The sequence below is a fragment of the Trichechus manatus genome, unplaced genomic scaffold (genome assembly GCF_000243295.1).
Source record: "Trichechus manatus latirostris isolate Lorelei unplaced genomic scaffold, TriManLat1.0 scaffold00125, whole genome shotgun sequence".
Taxonomy (NCBI): Eukaryota; Metazoa; Chordata; class Mammalia; order Sirenia; family Trichechidae; genus Trichechus; species Trichechus manatus.
The window spans coordinates 5,843,508-5,859,336 of record NW_004444061.1 but is presented as its reverse complement, the minus strand read 5'-3'; the positions used below and the strand labels follow the sequence as shown (position 1 = coordinate 5,859,336).

The following is a 15,829-nucleotide window of genomic DNA, read 5'->3' as shown; positions in this document are numbered from 1 at the left end:
GTTGTCAAAAATGATTAGTGTTTCAAGCATGACTTACTGGAAGAATGGTGATGTTATGTAAAGAAATAAAGAAGTCAGAACAAGGAGCAGTTTGTGTGAGACGAGATGATGGGTTCAATTCTCTACCTGTCAAGCATATAAATGGCTATATTCAAGGGAGAACTACAGGCAGTCCCAGGGGTTATGAATGTCTGATTTACATTTATGGACAACTCATACTTGCCCTTTAATGTTATGTAAATTTGTCCTCACTTTGAAACGAATGAACCAACCTCTACTTGCAACAAATTCTTCATCACAATCACCTTCAGCTGCTGCACATGCAGCTTTTAAACTATTGAAAAGCCTTTGAGGCTCTTCTTGCACTAAAGTAAGGCTAAATAAGAACAGTTTGCACCTGTTCCCACTTACCTGCAAATTCGACTTAAAGACACAGGAAGGGATCTCGTTCCTAACTCTGGGGACTGCCTGTACTTACAAGAATAGCATTTACAAGAACTGGAACCTGACAGTTATTATATGGTTACAGTTACACTGGCTTTATACTGTCTTTTTGCAGTATACTGTATTTTCAAGATAAATATAAAGGGTCTTTTTTAATCTGGGGGAAATGAAAAATGCAGTCAATACTATAATTCTCTGTAGAGAGTTTTCCCTCTAGACAAAATTAGTAGAGATCTATAGCTTTCTATGGTCTGCATATTACAAATAAAGCTCTTAAAAAGGGATATATATTTATTGAATGATTCGTATATGTCAGTTATTATGCTAAATTTCATATTTTTTTTGTCATTTAATCTTCACAACAGCTCTTAGATATTATTACGTGGGATTTCATAAGCAAAATCAAGGTGCAAAAGGTTATGTAACTTGCCCAACGTCAAACAGGAAGTGGTGCGATGACATTTGAACCCAGTCCTTGTGTTTTCTACTCCACACTATTATTACTTGCTCTCCTCCTTATTCCTTTTCTCAGAATGAAAAGAACACAAATACTTTTAGCATTGACTATTGTTCTTCACCACATAGTTGTGTCTGGGGATTCATTTAGTGTCTCCTCAGGAGATCTACCACAGGTAGGGCTTGTGCTCAGTGGTGTTTCTTCTTGGGGCAACTACTTTCCCCTTTGAATTGACAATTCTTCCTACTCTTTATATGAGACTGAGAAAGATACTATGTAATAAAATCAACTAATTGAAAAGTCACCCCTTGGAAAGAGCAGATATACCAGTTTTGAAAATGTGGCTACAGTAAAGTCATTAAAAAAAAAAAAAAAAGAGCTAGGTAAGTTCCTTTGAAACCACTTTAAATTTAGAGAAACAGCAGCGAATACCCTTAATAGCAGGTCTGAGTATTAAAGTGTGGAGCTCTTTCCATGCATACAGGAACGCAGAGGATGAAGAGACTCAGAGAATAATGCTCAGTTGGAGGCTCCAGACAGAGTGCAATGAGCAGAGAGATGTTAAGAGTGAAGACATGCCTGTGCTAGGTGCTTTGTATGCACCGCCTGGCACTTGGTGAACGCTCAATAAATGTAAATTTCTTTCCCTCTTCCTTTTTGTATTTTGCAAAACATTTTCAACACATCTCATTTCATTTACTCTATATATTAAAAAGCAAACTCTGCTCACTGAACACGCGGCAGCTCTCTAGACTGCATTTATTTTGTCACCTAGCCGGGACCTACTCTGAGCAATCATGTCTAAGGGATCTGCAGTTGGCATTAATCTTGGCACTACCTACTCCTGTGTGGGTGCCTTCCAGCATGGAAAAGTGGAGATAATTGCAGCTGATCAGGGCAACCAAACCACCCCAAGCTATGTCACTTTTACTGATACCGAACGATTGACTGGTGATGCCACCAAGAATCAAGTTGCAATGAATCCCACTAACACAGTGTTCGATGCCAAACGTCTGATTGGATGAAGATTTGATGATGCAGTTGTCCAGTCTGATATGAAGCATTGGCCCTTCATGGTGGTGAATGATGCAGGCAGGTCCACGGTCCAAGTAGAACATAAGGGAGAGACCAAACGTTTCTATCTGGAGAAGGTGTCATCTATGGTTCTGACAAAAATGAAGGAAACTGCAGAAGCCTACCTTAGAAAGACTGTTACCAATGCTGTTGTCACTGTATCAGCCTACTTTAACGACTCTCAGCATCAGGCTACCAAAGATGCTGGAACTATTGCTGGCCTCAATGTACTGAGAATCACCAACGAGCCAACTGCTGCTGCTATTCTTTATGGCTTAGACAAAAAGGTTGGTGCTGAAAGAAATGTGCTGATTTTTTACTTAGGAGGTGGCACTTTTGATGTGTCAATCCTCTCTATTGAAGATGGAATCTTCGAGGTCAAATCTACAGTTGGAGACACCCACTTAGGTGGAGAAGACTTTGACAACAGAATGGTGAACAATTTTATTGCTGAATTCAAGTGCAAACATAAGAAGGACATCAGTCAGAACAAGAGAGCTGTTTGTAGCCTCTGCACTGCTTGTGAATGTGCAAAGTACACTCTATCTTCCAGTACCCAGGCCAATATTGAGATTGATTCTCTCTATAAAGGAATCGACTTCTATACCTCCATTACCTGTGTCCAATTTGAACCATTGAATGCTGACCTATTTCGTGGCACCCCAGACCCCGCAGAGAAAGCCTTTAGGGACGCCAAGCTAGACAAGTCACATATCCGTGACACTGTCCTGGTGGGTGGTTCTACCCGTATTCCCAAGATTCAGAAACTTCTTCAAGATTTCTTCAATAGAAAAGAATTGAACAAGAGCATCAACTCTGATGAGGCTGTTGCTTACAGTGCAGCTGTCCAGGCAGCAATCTTATCTGGAGACAAATCTGAAAATGCTCAAGATTTGCTGCTCTTGGATGTCACTCCTCTCTCCCTTGGTATTGAAACTGCTGGTGGAGTCATGACTGTCCTGATCAAGCGCAATACTACCATTCCTACCAAGCAGACGCAGACCTTCACAACCTACTCTGACAACCAGCCTGGTGTGCTCATTCAGGTTTATGAAGGCGAGCATGCCATGACCAAGGATAACGACCTGCTTGGCAAGTTTGAACTTACTGGCATACCTCCTGCACCCCATGGTGTTCCTCAGATTGAAGTCGCTTTTGATATTGATGCCAATGGTATCCTCACCGTCTCTGCTGTGGATAAGAGTACTGGAAAAAAGAACAAGAATACCATCACTAATGACAAGGACCACTTGAGTAAAGAAGACATTGAGCGTACGGTCCAGGAAGCTGAAAAGTACAAAGCTGAAGATGAGAAACAGAGGGACAAGGTGTCCTCTAAGAATTTGCTTGAATCTTATGCATTCAACATGAAGGCAACAGTTGAAGATGAAAAACTTCAAGGCAAGATCAATGATGAGGACAAACAGAAGATTCCTGACGAGTGTAATGAAATTATCAACTGGCTTGATAAGAATCAGACGGCAGAGAAGGAAGAATTTGAACATCAGCAGAAAGAGCTGGAGAAAGTCTGCAACTCCATCATTACCAAGCTGTACCAGGGTGCTGGAGGCATGCCTGGAGGAATGCCTGGGGGCTTCCCTGGTGGTGGAGCTCCTCCATCTGGTGGTGCCTCTTCTGGACCCACCACTGAAGAAGTTGATTAAGCCAATCTCTGAGCAGAGATACCTTAGCATTGTTCCACAGTAAAAAATTGAAGGACCCAAATTTGTAGTACACTCAGTGGCAGTTTTAGAAGTTACACTGCTATACTAAATTTCTGGGTTTTCTCAATACTTGAATATGGGATATGCATAGAGAAAAGAAGTCAACACTGCAGTTTACTAGCATCGTATCGTAAGTGGAAAATGCAATGTCTTAAATAAAACTGTATTTAAAATTGGCAAAAAGAAAAAAGAAAACTCTGAGAAATAAACTGTATCATTCCCATTGTACAGGTACATAAGAGTCTTTACTCCTTGAAGCTGAGAATGACTAGGTAATTCTGCAGCTTGGTCTTTCTAACCTGAATGTTCTGGGTTAGCACTCTCCCCGTTGGAATTGATCATCTGTTCTTCTGGCTGTTCATCTGTGAGTATGAGAGAAAATCCTTCTGGGTGGGAGGGGTCTTCCTGCTTGGAATCTGTTATGGATTGAATTGTGTCCCCCCAAAATGCATGTCAACTTGACTAGACTATGATCCCCAGTATTGTTGTCCTCCAGTTTGTGATCTGACGTGTTGTAAATCCTAACCTCTAGGATATTAATGAGGCAGGATTAGAGGCTGTTATGTTAATAAGACAGGACTCAATTACAGAATTAGGTTGTATCTTGAGTCAATGTTTTTTGACATATAAAAGAGAGAACGGAGCAGAGGGGAGTGGAACCTCATACCATCAGACAAGAAGAGCCAGGAGTGGAGAGCATCCTTTGGCCCTGGGGTCCCTGCGCTGAGAAGTTCCTTTACCAGGGGAAGACCTTCCCCCAGACCCGATAGAGAGAGAAAGCCTTTCTTTGGAGCTGGCACCCTGAATTTGGACTTCTAGCCTCCTAAATTGTGAGAGAATAAATTTCTGTTTGTTAAAGCCATTCACTCATGATATTTCTGTTATAGCAGCACTAGATAACTAAGGCAGAGTCCAAATTGAACATGAATCCCACATAAGCAAAGGCTCATGACACTTTTTGTGTAACACCATTAAACTTTTCTCATGCAGTAGCTGAGGATACTACTGTTAATTCCTTCATGCCAAGGGTTCTACGGGTGACATTTTTATGGCAAAGATATGTTATTGTTGTTGTTAGTTGCTGTGGAGCTGGACTTTGACTCATGGTCAAGGTAAACATCTTTCTGGTATTCTGGTATTCAATGGAATGAATGTTGCCTGGCCCTGTGCCATTCCTATGATGGGTTGTGGATCAGACTGTTGTGATCCATAGGATTTTTTTAAAATTGGCTGATTTTTGGAAGTAGATTGCCAGACCTTTCTTCCTAGCCCATCTTAGTCTAGAAGCTCAGCATTATAGTAACATGCAAGCCTCCACTGGCAGCTAGGTGGTGGTTGTGCATGAGGTACATTGGCAGGGAATTGAATCTGAGTCTCCTGCAAGGAAGACGAGAATTCTGCCACTGAACTACCAAATACCAGTTGTTTAATTTGACAGATTTATTAAGAAAAGCCTCATGGAAAGTCTTAGACATGAGGTGGAGCTCCAAGAATCGGCAGGATTTATAAAAGAGCCAAAAAGAGCTCTTTTTGTTTGTCAGACATAAAGAAAAAAGCAAAAGCATGGTGTAATTGTGTCAAACAAGAAAACAGGTCTTCCAACAGCATGAAGGAAAACAGGGAAAAAGAAAGTTAATTAGACCGTCAAAGTTCAGATGACAGAGGACGTTGACCGAGAAGACTATAAATTTTGACTAAAACCTATTTAAGAAACATCTTAGTTCTTACAAAGAAAACAAACTATTTACAAGTAAAGCCATATTACCTTGCCCAAGACATGTTCTTGAAGCTTTATTTCAGGCTACTTCATTCTGTGAAAAGGAAAAGGGAGGAAACCATAATGACCGAGTAACTCAGAAGAACCGCACGATCTCCTCACATTCCCTGAAGGCATCATGCTACCTAAAGGTAAGTAAGGTAGTAAGACTAGGCCCAAACACGGTACAGGCGAATTGTCCTTCACTCAACCAATGTTTGACAACCTGTTGCCGTCGAGTCGATTCCGACTCATAGAGACCCTATAGAACAGAGTAGAACTGCCCCATGTGGTTTCTAAGGAGCGACTGGTGGATTTGAACTGCTGACCAATGTCTGACAAGAGCCCCAGAAACCAGGAAAATTTTCTGACTATATTAAATTCACACCCTTACAAAATAAGAACCCTGTATATCATAAGATGGTTGAATAAACCCAGTGCCGTGGAGTCGATTCTGACTCATAGCGACCCTAAAGGACAGAGTAGAACTACCCCATAGAGTTTCCAAGAAGCACCTGGTGGATTCAGACTGCTGACCTTTTGGTTAGCAGCCATAGCTGTTAACTACTACACCACCAGGGTTTCCAGATGGTTGAATAAGGCTTCCTAATTTCCTTCATACGATTACCTAGAAAAATGAGGTTGGCATTCAGGGTAGGCCAGTTGCTGCTGTTAGGTGCTGTCGAGTTGGTTCCGACTCATAGCGACCCTATGTGCAATGGAAAGAAACACTGCCTTGTCCTATGCCATCCTCACAATCATTATGCTTGAGCCCACTGGTGCACCCACTGTGTCAATCCATCTCATTGAGGGTCTTCCTCTTTTTTGCTGACCCTCTACTTTACCAAGCATGATGTCCTTCTCCAGGGACTGATCCCTCTTGATAACATGTCCAAAGTATGTGAGACATAGTCTGGCCATCCTTGCTTCTAAGGAGCTGTACTTCTTCCAAGACAGATTTGTTCATTCTTTTGGCAGTCTATGGTATATTCGATATTCTTTGCCAACACCATAATTCAAAGGTGTTGATTCTTCTTGGGTCTTCCTTATTCATTGTCCAGCTTTTGCATGCATACGAGGCTATTAAAAACACCTTGACTTGGGTCAGACGCACCTTAGTCTTTAAGGTGACATTTTTGCTTTTGACACTTTAAAGAGGTCTTTTGCAGCAGATTTGCCCAATGCAATGCATCATTTGATTTCTTGACTGCTCCTTCCATGGGTGTTGATTATGGAGCCAAGTAAAATGAAATCCTTGACAACTTCAATCTTTTGTCTGTTTATCATAATATTGCTTATTAGTCCAGTTGGGAGGATTTTTGTTTTCTTTGTGTTGAGGTGTAATCCGTACTGAAGGCTGTGGTCTTTGATTTTCATCAGTAAGTGCTCTAAGTCCTTTTCACTTTCAGCAAGCAAGGTTGTGTCATCTGTATATTGCAGGTTATTAGTGAGTCTTCCTCCAGTCCTGAAGCCCCACATAGTCCATATGGTTCTAGAGTTCAGCTTCTCAGATTATTTGCCCAGCATACAGATTGAATAAGTATGGTGAAGGGATACAGCCGTGACCCACACCTTTCCTGACTTTAAACCACCCAGTATCCCCTTGTTCTGTTTGAACAACCGTCTTAATCTACGTACAGGTTCCTCATGAGCACAATTAATTGTTCTGGAATTCCCATTCTTTGCAATGTTATCCACAATTTGTTATGATCCACACTGTTGAATGCATTTGCATAGTCAATAAAACACAGATAAGTATCTTTCTGGTATTCTCTGTTTTCAGCCAGGATGTATCTGACATCAGCTCTGATATCCTCATTCCACGTCCTTTTCTGAATCCAACTTGAATTTCTGGCAGTTCCCTGTCAGTGTACTGCTGCAGCTGCTTTTGAATGATCTTTAGCAAAATTTTACTTGCATGTGATATTAATGATATTGTCAATAATTTCTGCATTCAGTTGGATCACCTTTCTTTGGAATAGGCATAAATACGGATCTCTTCCAATCAGTTGGCCAGGTAGCTGTCTTCCAAATTTCTTGGCATAGACAAGTGAGAGCTTCCAGCACAGCATCCGTTTGTTGAAACATCTTAATTGGTATTTTGTTAATTCCTGGAAGCTTGTTTTTCCCCAATGCTTTCAGTGCAGCTTGGACCTCTTCCTTCAGTGCCATTGGTTCCTGATCATACGCTACCTCCTGAAATGGTTGAACGTCGATCAATTCTTTTTGGTATAGTCACTCTGTATTCTCGGTAAGCCAGAGTACTTGCAAAACAAACTTAAATGGACCTGTAATGGACCTGTACCTAATATCTATATTCTGTTTGTTTATTCAACAAATATTTATGGCTTATCTACTGTGTGCCAGGTACTGCAGATATAGTATTTACAAAATGACCCCGGACCTCATGGAACTTGGAGTTCCCTGGGGAAAACAGGCATTAAATAAATAATCACATTCATTCTTATCTGTGTAATTTTAAAAATCAATTTCCCCTTTTGTGCAAATACTATCTGAGCACAAATCAAGTATTTTCGAGGTTGTATGCTAACCACAGAAGATTCAAAAGATGAATTGTCCTCGAGGTGAAAGGTTTTTACTACTTGATTGGGAATTTGTTACATTAGGAAAACTTACTTCTCCAATTTTCACCCTTAAAGTCAAAGATGCTGTCTCCTTTGACTCCTGATATGATAGAATCCGAATCCCCTTTTTGTTCACAACTCCACTCACCTCTCATTTCCCTTGCTCCAATTATAAAATACCATCACCTCTCGCCACTGAAGGTTAATTAAGGAAGCCTGTGAGTTCTTCCACTGAAAGGAATTTCTCAGTCATATTGTACCTCATCTGACATGAAACAGGCCTATTAATTTCTGTTTCAGAAAGCAGAGAACTGCATTTTCTTTGACCTAAGCGTTTATAGAACCCACAAGTTCTGAAAGGCCTGCTTTAGAATACTGCAAGAGGGAGACCTGAACATAAAACTCTGATGCGGTAGTTTTAGGTTTGGGACTTGTCCTCATGTGTTAACAGAGATTTAGATTTTAAAAAATGAATTACCTCACATTTATGGCTTAGGCTCCTTTGAGGCAATGTAACTAGAGGCAAGAGTCAGCTGATCATATTACCCTCAAAAAACATCAGAGGAACAATTTCTAAGTAACCAAGCAAATACAGTAAGAACTTAACCCTCTCAAGTCCTCCCTTCTACAAACAGACCAGGTAGGTCTCAAAGTATATATTCCTCCGTTGAGGTAGAGCTTTTAGAGTTCTGGCCCCAATTTTAGAGCTCTATATAGTCACTTACCATACCTATTAGCTAACAAACATCATATAAGAAATCTAAATGCCAGGATTGGTAATGGTTCTACTGAAACCCCAACAGTATGATGTATCTTGCTTTTATATAGTGATTTAAATAATGAATAACCTAAAATCTCACCCAAGACTCCTTCAAGTAAAAGAAGAGAAAAATATAAAAACTCAAATAGCATTTCCTAAAGGGTTCCATGGCCCTCCAACTTGGAACTGTGTACTTAAATAAAATAGTTTCTTTTTTTATTACTGTTCCATGAAACACTTTTTTTTTTTTTTAATTTAATTGGTGGAATCAAGAGAGACAAGAGATACATTCATTGGTGTGGCAGTAAACCAGCTCTCTGGGGGTGGGGAGGAGGGGAAGCCCTGTTTTGTAGTGCTTGCTGATTTCTATTGTTTTAAGTACTCCCACCATGGCCAATTTCAAGCTACCAGAGTGATACAGAGGAATGTGGAGCTGGGAAGAGATATGCATATTTGGTGCAGCTGGCTCCAGCACCCACCGGGTATTCCTGGGGAAAAAAGGAAATATTAATGTTTTTTCTATTTAGGGACAGATTATCCAATAGGCAAGGTAAGCCTGGTGCTTACCTTGCTTACTAGATCATCTGTAGTGAATAATTTCACATTTTTTCACTTCAAGGATTCTGCTGCTATGTATGTCTGGCATCTGTCTCTTTCCCAATCGCATAGCACCTTCCTACAGAATCAAAGCCTCTTTTCAAATTTATAATCTCTGAGAGGTGCAGATGACCCAGTAAACAAGGTAAACGTGGTTTTACTTGTGCTTACTTATTAATCTGTAGTGAACAATTTCACAGATGATCTGGTAAGCAAGGTAAGCATGGTGCTTACCTTGCCTATTAGATAACCCACTCCTATTTCTATTAAAGAGACAGAAAAAGCCAAAAGATTGCATCTCTGAAAGTAGTTCCTAAAAAAAATCTAGTTTTGGGGAATCATATATATCTTTTAAAAACTATTTTTAGTTTTAATACTTCATAAAACTCAAGTTTCCTTTCATAATTTTTTAAAATGCAGCATGCTTTGATGTGATTTAGGTTTATACATAGCAAGCAATTTTCCCTAATAAGAAATACAGATTAAAATGTAAATGTTTGTTAGTAAGACAGTGATATTAAAAAGACTTGTTTTACTCAACTCGGCCCTAGGGTACCTGTTCCATTGGATGAGTTGGATTTGTGGGACTCTTCATGACTGTCCACCAGATGGCAGACATTTCACAGCAACCTTACAAGTAAGTAAGCAAAATCCTCTTCATTTCTGGAGTGCCAAACAGTAATTTGTGAAGATGCTCAAAGAAATAAAAAGCACATTTGATTAAACAACATTGAATGCAAGAGCATTTGCAACTGTGATTGCACTTTGATTTTTTTTCACCTCCAGCCCACACCTCTCATTGCAGTTCCAGAGCGCTCTATCTTCTTTCCTGATAGTTTTCACTTATGGGGAAACCTGAAATTGAACGTGGCTAAAACTAAACTTTTGATTTTTCCCTTCCTTCTAATTTCACTTCCCCTTCAGCCTTTCCTGCCACCTGTTCACTCAAGAAACCTGGACATCATCCTTGATGATTACATTTTTCTCATCTTTATATGTCATTTATCATCAAATCCTACTGATTTTTATCTGTCATCTGTATATATCTCTGCCATAGCATCTTAAGTGGTTTTCCCTATTCTATTCTCCACATAGCAGAAACAGCATCGTTTTAAAAATATAAATTAGATCACACTTCCTCTTGCTTAAAATCCTTTGATGGCTTTACTTTTAAGACAAAATCTAGACTCTTTAGAATGGACCTACATGATCTTACCTCTTCCTACCTGGGCAATCTCATCTCCTGCCACACTCCCCCTTGTGCACTGTACTCCAGCCTCACTGACTTGTATCAATTCCTCAAATACCCTCAGTGTCTAGCATAGTGCCCGACTTAAATTCAAACCTCTCCTGATAAAGACTGCCTTTAGAACTAATTTTTAAAATTAAACCATGTGATATTCAGAAAACTTCAATAATCATAAAGAAAATGTTTTTCTTTCACTATTAATTGACTTTTTTTTTTCTTTAAAGTAATTGACTTTTTACTTATTGCAGCAGGGTCTCAGAATGAACTCGTAAATGTGAGCAGATAAAAGGCAAAGGAATAAACTACAATATCCCACTGGATACAGCTACCTGGATCTATAGTTAGCACAGATGCTCTCAACAAAAAATGGTTACTTTGGCATCCTCAGGGTCATAACTTACATGTTACAGGAAAATTATCTGTTCATCGATCTCAGGGATGTTAAGGCAGATCTTAGAATCTTACTTCAAAGGCTATAAAGCCCCATGAGAGAAATTTTGAAGGAAATTCTGGGATGATGGTTAGATCTGGAGATGAGAAGATTAAGTGCTTCTAACAAGAAAATGTTGAGATAAATCTACCTCAGCCCCTTGAAAGGCTTTTTCACTTTTCTGGTTATCTATAGCTATGTCATGAACCACTGGAAGAGGCTGCACAGGCCTGGCTCACTATTATTTACTCCCCATTGATAACCGCCACATTGTCTCATGATCTTTTTTCTCCAGTCTCTACAAAAGGTTTAAGATTAACCGATGTTCCTCCTTGGAGGGTAGAAAACAAGTGATAATGATCTAGGGATGAAAACCAAACAAAGCACCCATCTTGTGACAAGAAAAACCAGGATGTCACCAGATAATCCCCAAGGATGTCACCAGATAACCCCCAAGAATACCAGTAGAAGATTAACTCATCTAAGACATCACCACCTCATGGGGAAACTAACACAAACTTCTAAAATCCATAATCCTGTCTATACAAAAGGCTTCAGCCGATCTCCAGTGGGGGAGACGGGTTTTTTGGAGGAATCTATTCTGCTCTGGCTCCTATATATGGATATATAATAAACCTCTTGCTGCTCACCTCACTCCTGTCTCAGAATTTATTGAGACTCCTGTCTCTGCTTTATTGCGGTAACACCACCTCAACTTAGTAGCTCAGAATAACAGTCTACTTATTATTACCTCCCATGGTTCTGGGAGCTGACTGGGATTGGCTAACTCAGTCTCTTGTGTGGTTACAGACAGATTATGGTTGCAGCTGGAGTCATCTCAGTGACTTTTTCATCCACATGTATGGAGGTTGATGCTGGCTATTGACTAGGCCCTCAGCTGAGGCCTTTGGCCGGAACACGTACACATGGTCTTTCCATGGCCTGGAAATCTGAAATTGAATATGGCTAAAAATAAACTGGTGGCTGGTTTCTAAGTGTGAGCATCCCAAGAAAGAGAGCCAGGCAGAAGCTGTATTGCCTTTTATGGACTAACCTCAGATATCACATAGTGCCATTTCTGCGGCATTCTAATTAAGTCATTAAGGCCCACCCACATAAAAGAGGAAGGGGATTTGACAACACCCCCTGATGAGAAGAATGTGAACAAATTGCAGACATGTTTTGAAACCATCACATTCAGGAAGGAATGGGAGAGTTAGGACACTAGGTTAAAATGAGTGATCCTTGAGTAACTAAAAATTCAGATCCCCCTTCAGTGAAAGACTTGTTGCTTCAGCCTTTGGGAGTGTTGTGGGTAGAAAACCCTCAGCTCTCAGCCCTTCAGAAATTGCTTCAGCTGCAGAAAGCCACCTCGCCCAAGGTCTTACACTCCTTCCCAGTGTGGCCCACATCCAGTAACTGATCAATGCAGGAACATAGGACTAGCTATCTCAGCCCTGCTTCGGACAACTCTGAAGGGGGCCATTCCAGCTCCAGAACTCCTAATGAACATCATGCACACTAACTCTTAGAGTTTGCGCCTGGAAAACCTAGCCTGCAACAAAACGGAAACTATAAATTGAATAGGGAAGACTAACTAGTGAGAGCTAAATGAGCAGTAACTGTATGAGGCCCGTCAGTGTTGGTGTAGAATTTCTACTTCAGAGCATTGGGAACAACATTCGTGTGTGTGTGTTGTGTGCACATGCGCATGCACTTGGTGGGGGGTGGCGTGTCTCTTGGGAACTTATTTTTGAAGTAGCTTGTATTTATATATTATGACTTAGATTGTATACTTATTCGTGAGGCTTGTCTGGGCAGATAACAGAGATAGGAGGCTGAGAATATAAGTCCTTGCGTGTACATACACATCTTCCCACCCCCCCATGCCTCCAGTTTCTAGGGACGACCTCTTTCTCCATTTTCTGGGAATTTAGGGCTCACCTCCCCAATCTCTATGAGTATGTATTCTTCCTAAACTATGACACTCTTTCCTCTCTCTCAGGGATGTATGCTGATCTTGGGTGCCAATAAGTCACTTCTTCTGGATTTAGAATTGTGATTTGAAGGTTTCAACTCCCTTGAGTAGAGGAGATATAACCTAGGGAGGAGGTTATTAATAGCAGATATTTTCTCACCCGTGGACTGGAAGACAGAGACAGCCAGTATACAGGAAGAGAGAAGAATGAAGGAGACTTGGAGGGGAAGCTGAGACCCAGGACGAACAGCCCTTCCTGCTTTCTCTGTGGTGCTCTGACCCATGGCTCTAGTTGATTGCTGAGGTCTTGCTACATCTCTGCCATTGGGTTCTCTGAGACAAACCCAATTCCTCATAATAAATTCCTCTTTTTTCCCTTAATCTAGCTCGCTTGGATCTGTATTACTTGCCAACAAAGGTTCTAACACATATGCTTTTCTTAAGTAGGGTTTAGACTTCTCAGACCTGCCCCTTTCTCTCTAACTGCTCCTGAAAAATCTTCGAAAGACAAAAAAGAGGCAGTGTTCCATCTTACCCTACCACTTCAGAGAAGCAGCATAGAGGTATTTCTTATAAAGGGATGAACTGAGGATGTTCACAAAAGTACCAGTCTTACTTTTCTGTTCAGTTTAGAGGCTCTTGTAAAAACATATACTGTATTTTTGCAAATAATGTGCCCATGTAAACAATGCATCCACACATACAGCGCTCACGGGGTGCTTAGGAAAATGATGTGCAAGAGGGTTGCGTGGTCAGCAAAAAACGAATAACGCATGCGTTATTTGTGTAAAAATACAGTAATCCTATTCTATTTTCTGTTATTATAAAACTCTCTTAGAAAAATATTTGTACAAAGTTGTCTTTAAAAGATAGCCAGACTTGAGGAGAGATTGTTGCTATGTCCTCTGACAAGTTCCTTGCAACCTCCAGCAGTCTGCATTTCTGATTGTTTATCTTATTTAATATGTTGCCCTGTATATATTAAAGCTGATAGCTCTACTTTTTGAAAGGTAATTACATGTTCGTGAGGTTTCTTTGTTAATCCGAAGAAAAGTTTTAGAATGGTTAAGAGTTTTAGAATGGCCTTTTATGAATAAATGAGTAGCACATCCCCGACTCCCTTGCTTTCCGTAATCAAACAAATGGGTGAGATGAGAGTTTTTGTCTCATGAACTGGGACCAGCTGCGACTACTTCCTGGTTCAAATCCACTCTTATTGCTATTGCCCAATTTATTTTCATTTAAAGAAGTATTTAAATTCTATGGGTCTTTTTTTTTCTATTATTTCCAAAACAATATTTAAAAGATGAGGGCTTTTACTTCTGTAGTATAGCCTTATTGCTTCTCAGGATCTGAGGGGGCTGAGTGTGAGTGCTACTTGAAGAAAAAATAATTTTGATTTTTGTGGTCTCAGGGAAGCAGAAAATTCTTGAAAAAATGATTTTGTTAAGAATGCAAATTCGTTTTGGGGTAAAGGCACGTCCAAATAATATTTATCTTGTTTGATGTGCTTCAGTGCTGTCTGCTGGATTTTAGAGATTTTCCTGGTTCTAGGATTGTTTGGTGAAAGGTAGTTCAGGCCTGGGAAACACAAAGTGAGAAAGGGGGCTCACTAGTTATTGGTGAATTGAGGCCTTGTGTCTTTGATGAAACTAGTCCAGGGTACCCCTTAAAAGAAACCTCCCTGTTGTTGTACACCATCAGGTCGATTTTGACTCACAGTGCCCTATAGCGCAGAGTAGAACTGCCCCATAAGATTTCCTAGGCTGTGGTCTTTACAGGAGCAGATCATCAGGTCTTTTCTCCCCTGGAATGGCTGGTGGGTTCAAACTACCAACCTTTCTGGTAGCAGCCAAGCGCTTAACCATTGTGCCACCAGGGCTCCTAAACTGCCCATTTTCTGCCACTGTTGTTCAAAGAGTGGGTTTTGCCTTTCTTATTCCTTTAAGTCCATACTGGGTTATCTACCATCACATACTCAGCCAGGCAATTATGGCACAAAGCTATTGTAATCAGTGGTGTCACTAGGGGGATACAGGGGGTTGTGGACTGTACCGGGTGACACTGTCAGAGGGGGTGATACCAAAATGACTACCTGTAACATTTTTGTACAGTATTTTAGCAGAAACTCATTATTTTTTATAAAAATATCCCCGTAGTTAGTTACTACAAGGAAAAACTTTTTCGTAAGCCCGGTTTACAAGTATCAATATACCTACAAGGCTAAAACTCTATGCTAATTTACTTTTCGAACCTTTTAATGCACTCTGATCAGAACTGTCACTATTATCCAATTGCAATGACACTTCAGATTACGTGGTTTTGTCTGCATGAGCTAGATGCTGTTGTTTTTGTTTCTACCAGTGTTCTTAAAATATCTGATTTTGTCAAATTTTCTGGTGTTTCAGTTGTACTATTGTGTAATTAGTATTTGTGAACCTATATCAGTAACTTTTTTTGAGAATGAAGTAGTAATTAAAGGAAAGGGAGAAAAATAAAAAAAGGCTTCCACACAGTTACTAACAATGTTGTAATTCAATGTAGAAAGATTTTACAAAACGATTTTGCTGTTAGTATTCATCTAATCTAAGAACATTACATTTAAGCTAGTATAACTACACTTCTCACATATTGTTCTATGATTTAAATTGATAATAAACTTACATGTGAAGAGACTCCGGCAAGATGGCGGTCTAGGCAGAAGCACCACGCCGTCCCTCCACAACAAAGATCCGAAAAACTAAGCCAAACAGAGAATCAACAATCCTGAAACCC

The 15,829-nt window shown here is 40.2% G+C and overlaps 1 pseudogene across 1 annotated transcript; it reads left to right on the top strand.

Moving 5' to 3' along the window:
- Positions 1-1,683: 1,683 nt before the first annotated feature.
- Positions 1,684-3,877, top strand: LOC101344153 (heat shock cognate 71 kDa protein pseudogene; annotated as a pseudogene). Its single transcript, XR_186577.3, has one exon. The product of XR_186577.3 is annotated as a heat shock cognate 71 kDa protein pseudogene (transcript).
- The last annotated feature ends 11,952 nt before the right edge of the window (positions 3,878-15,829 follow it).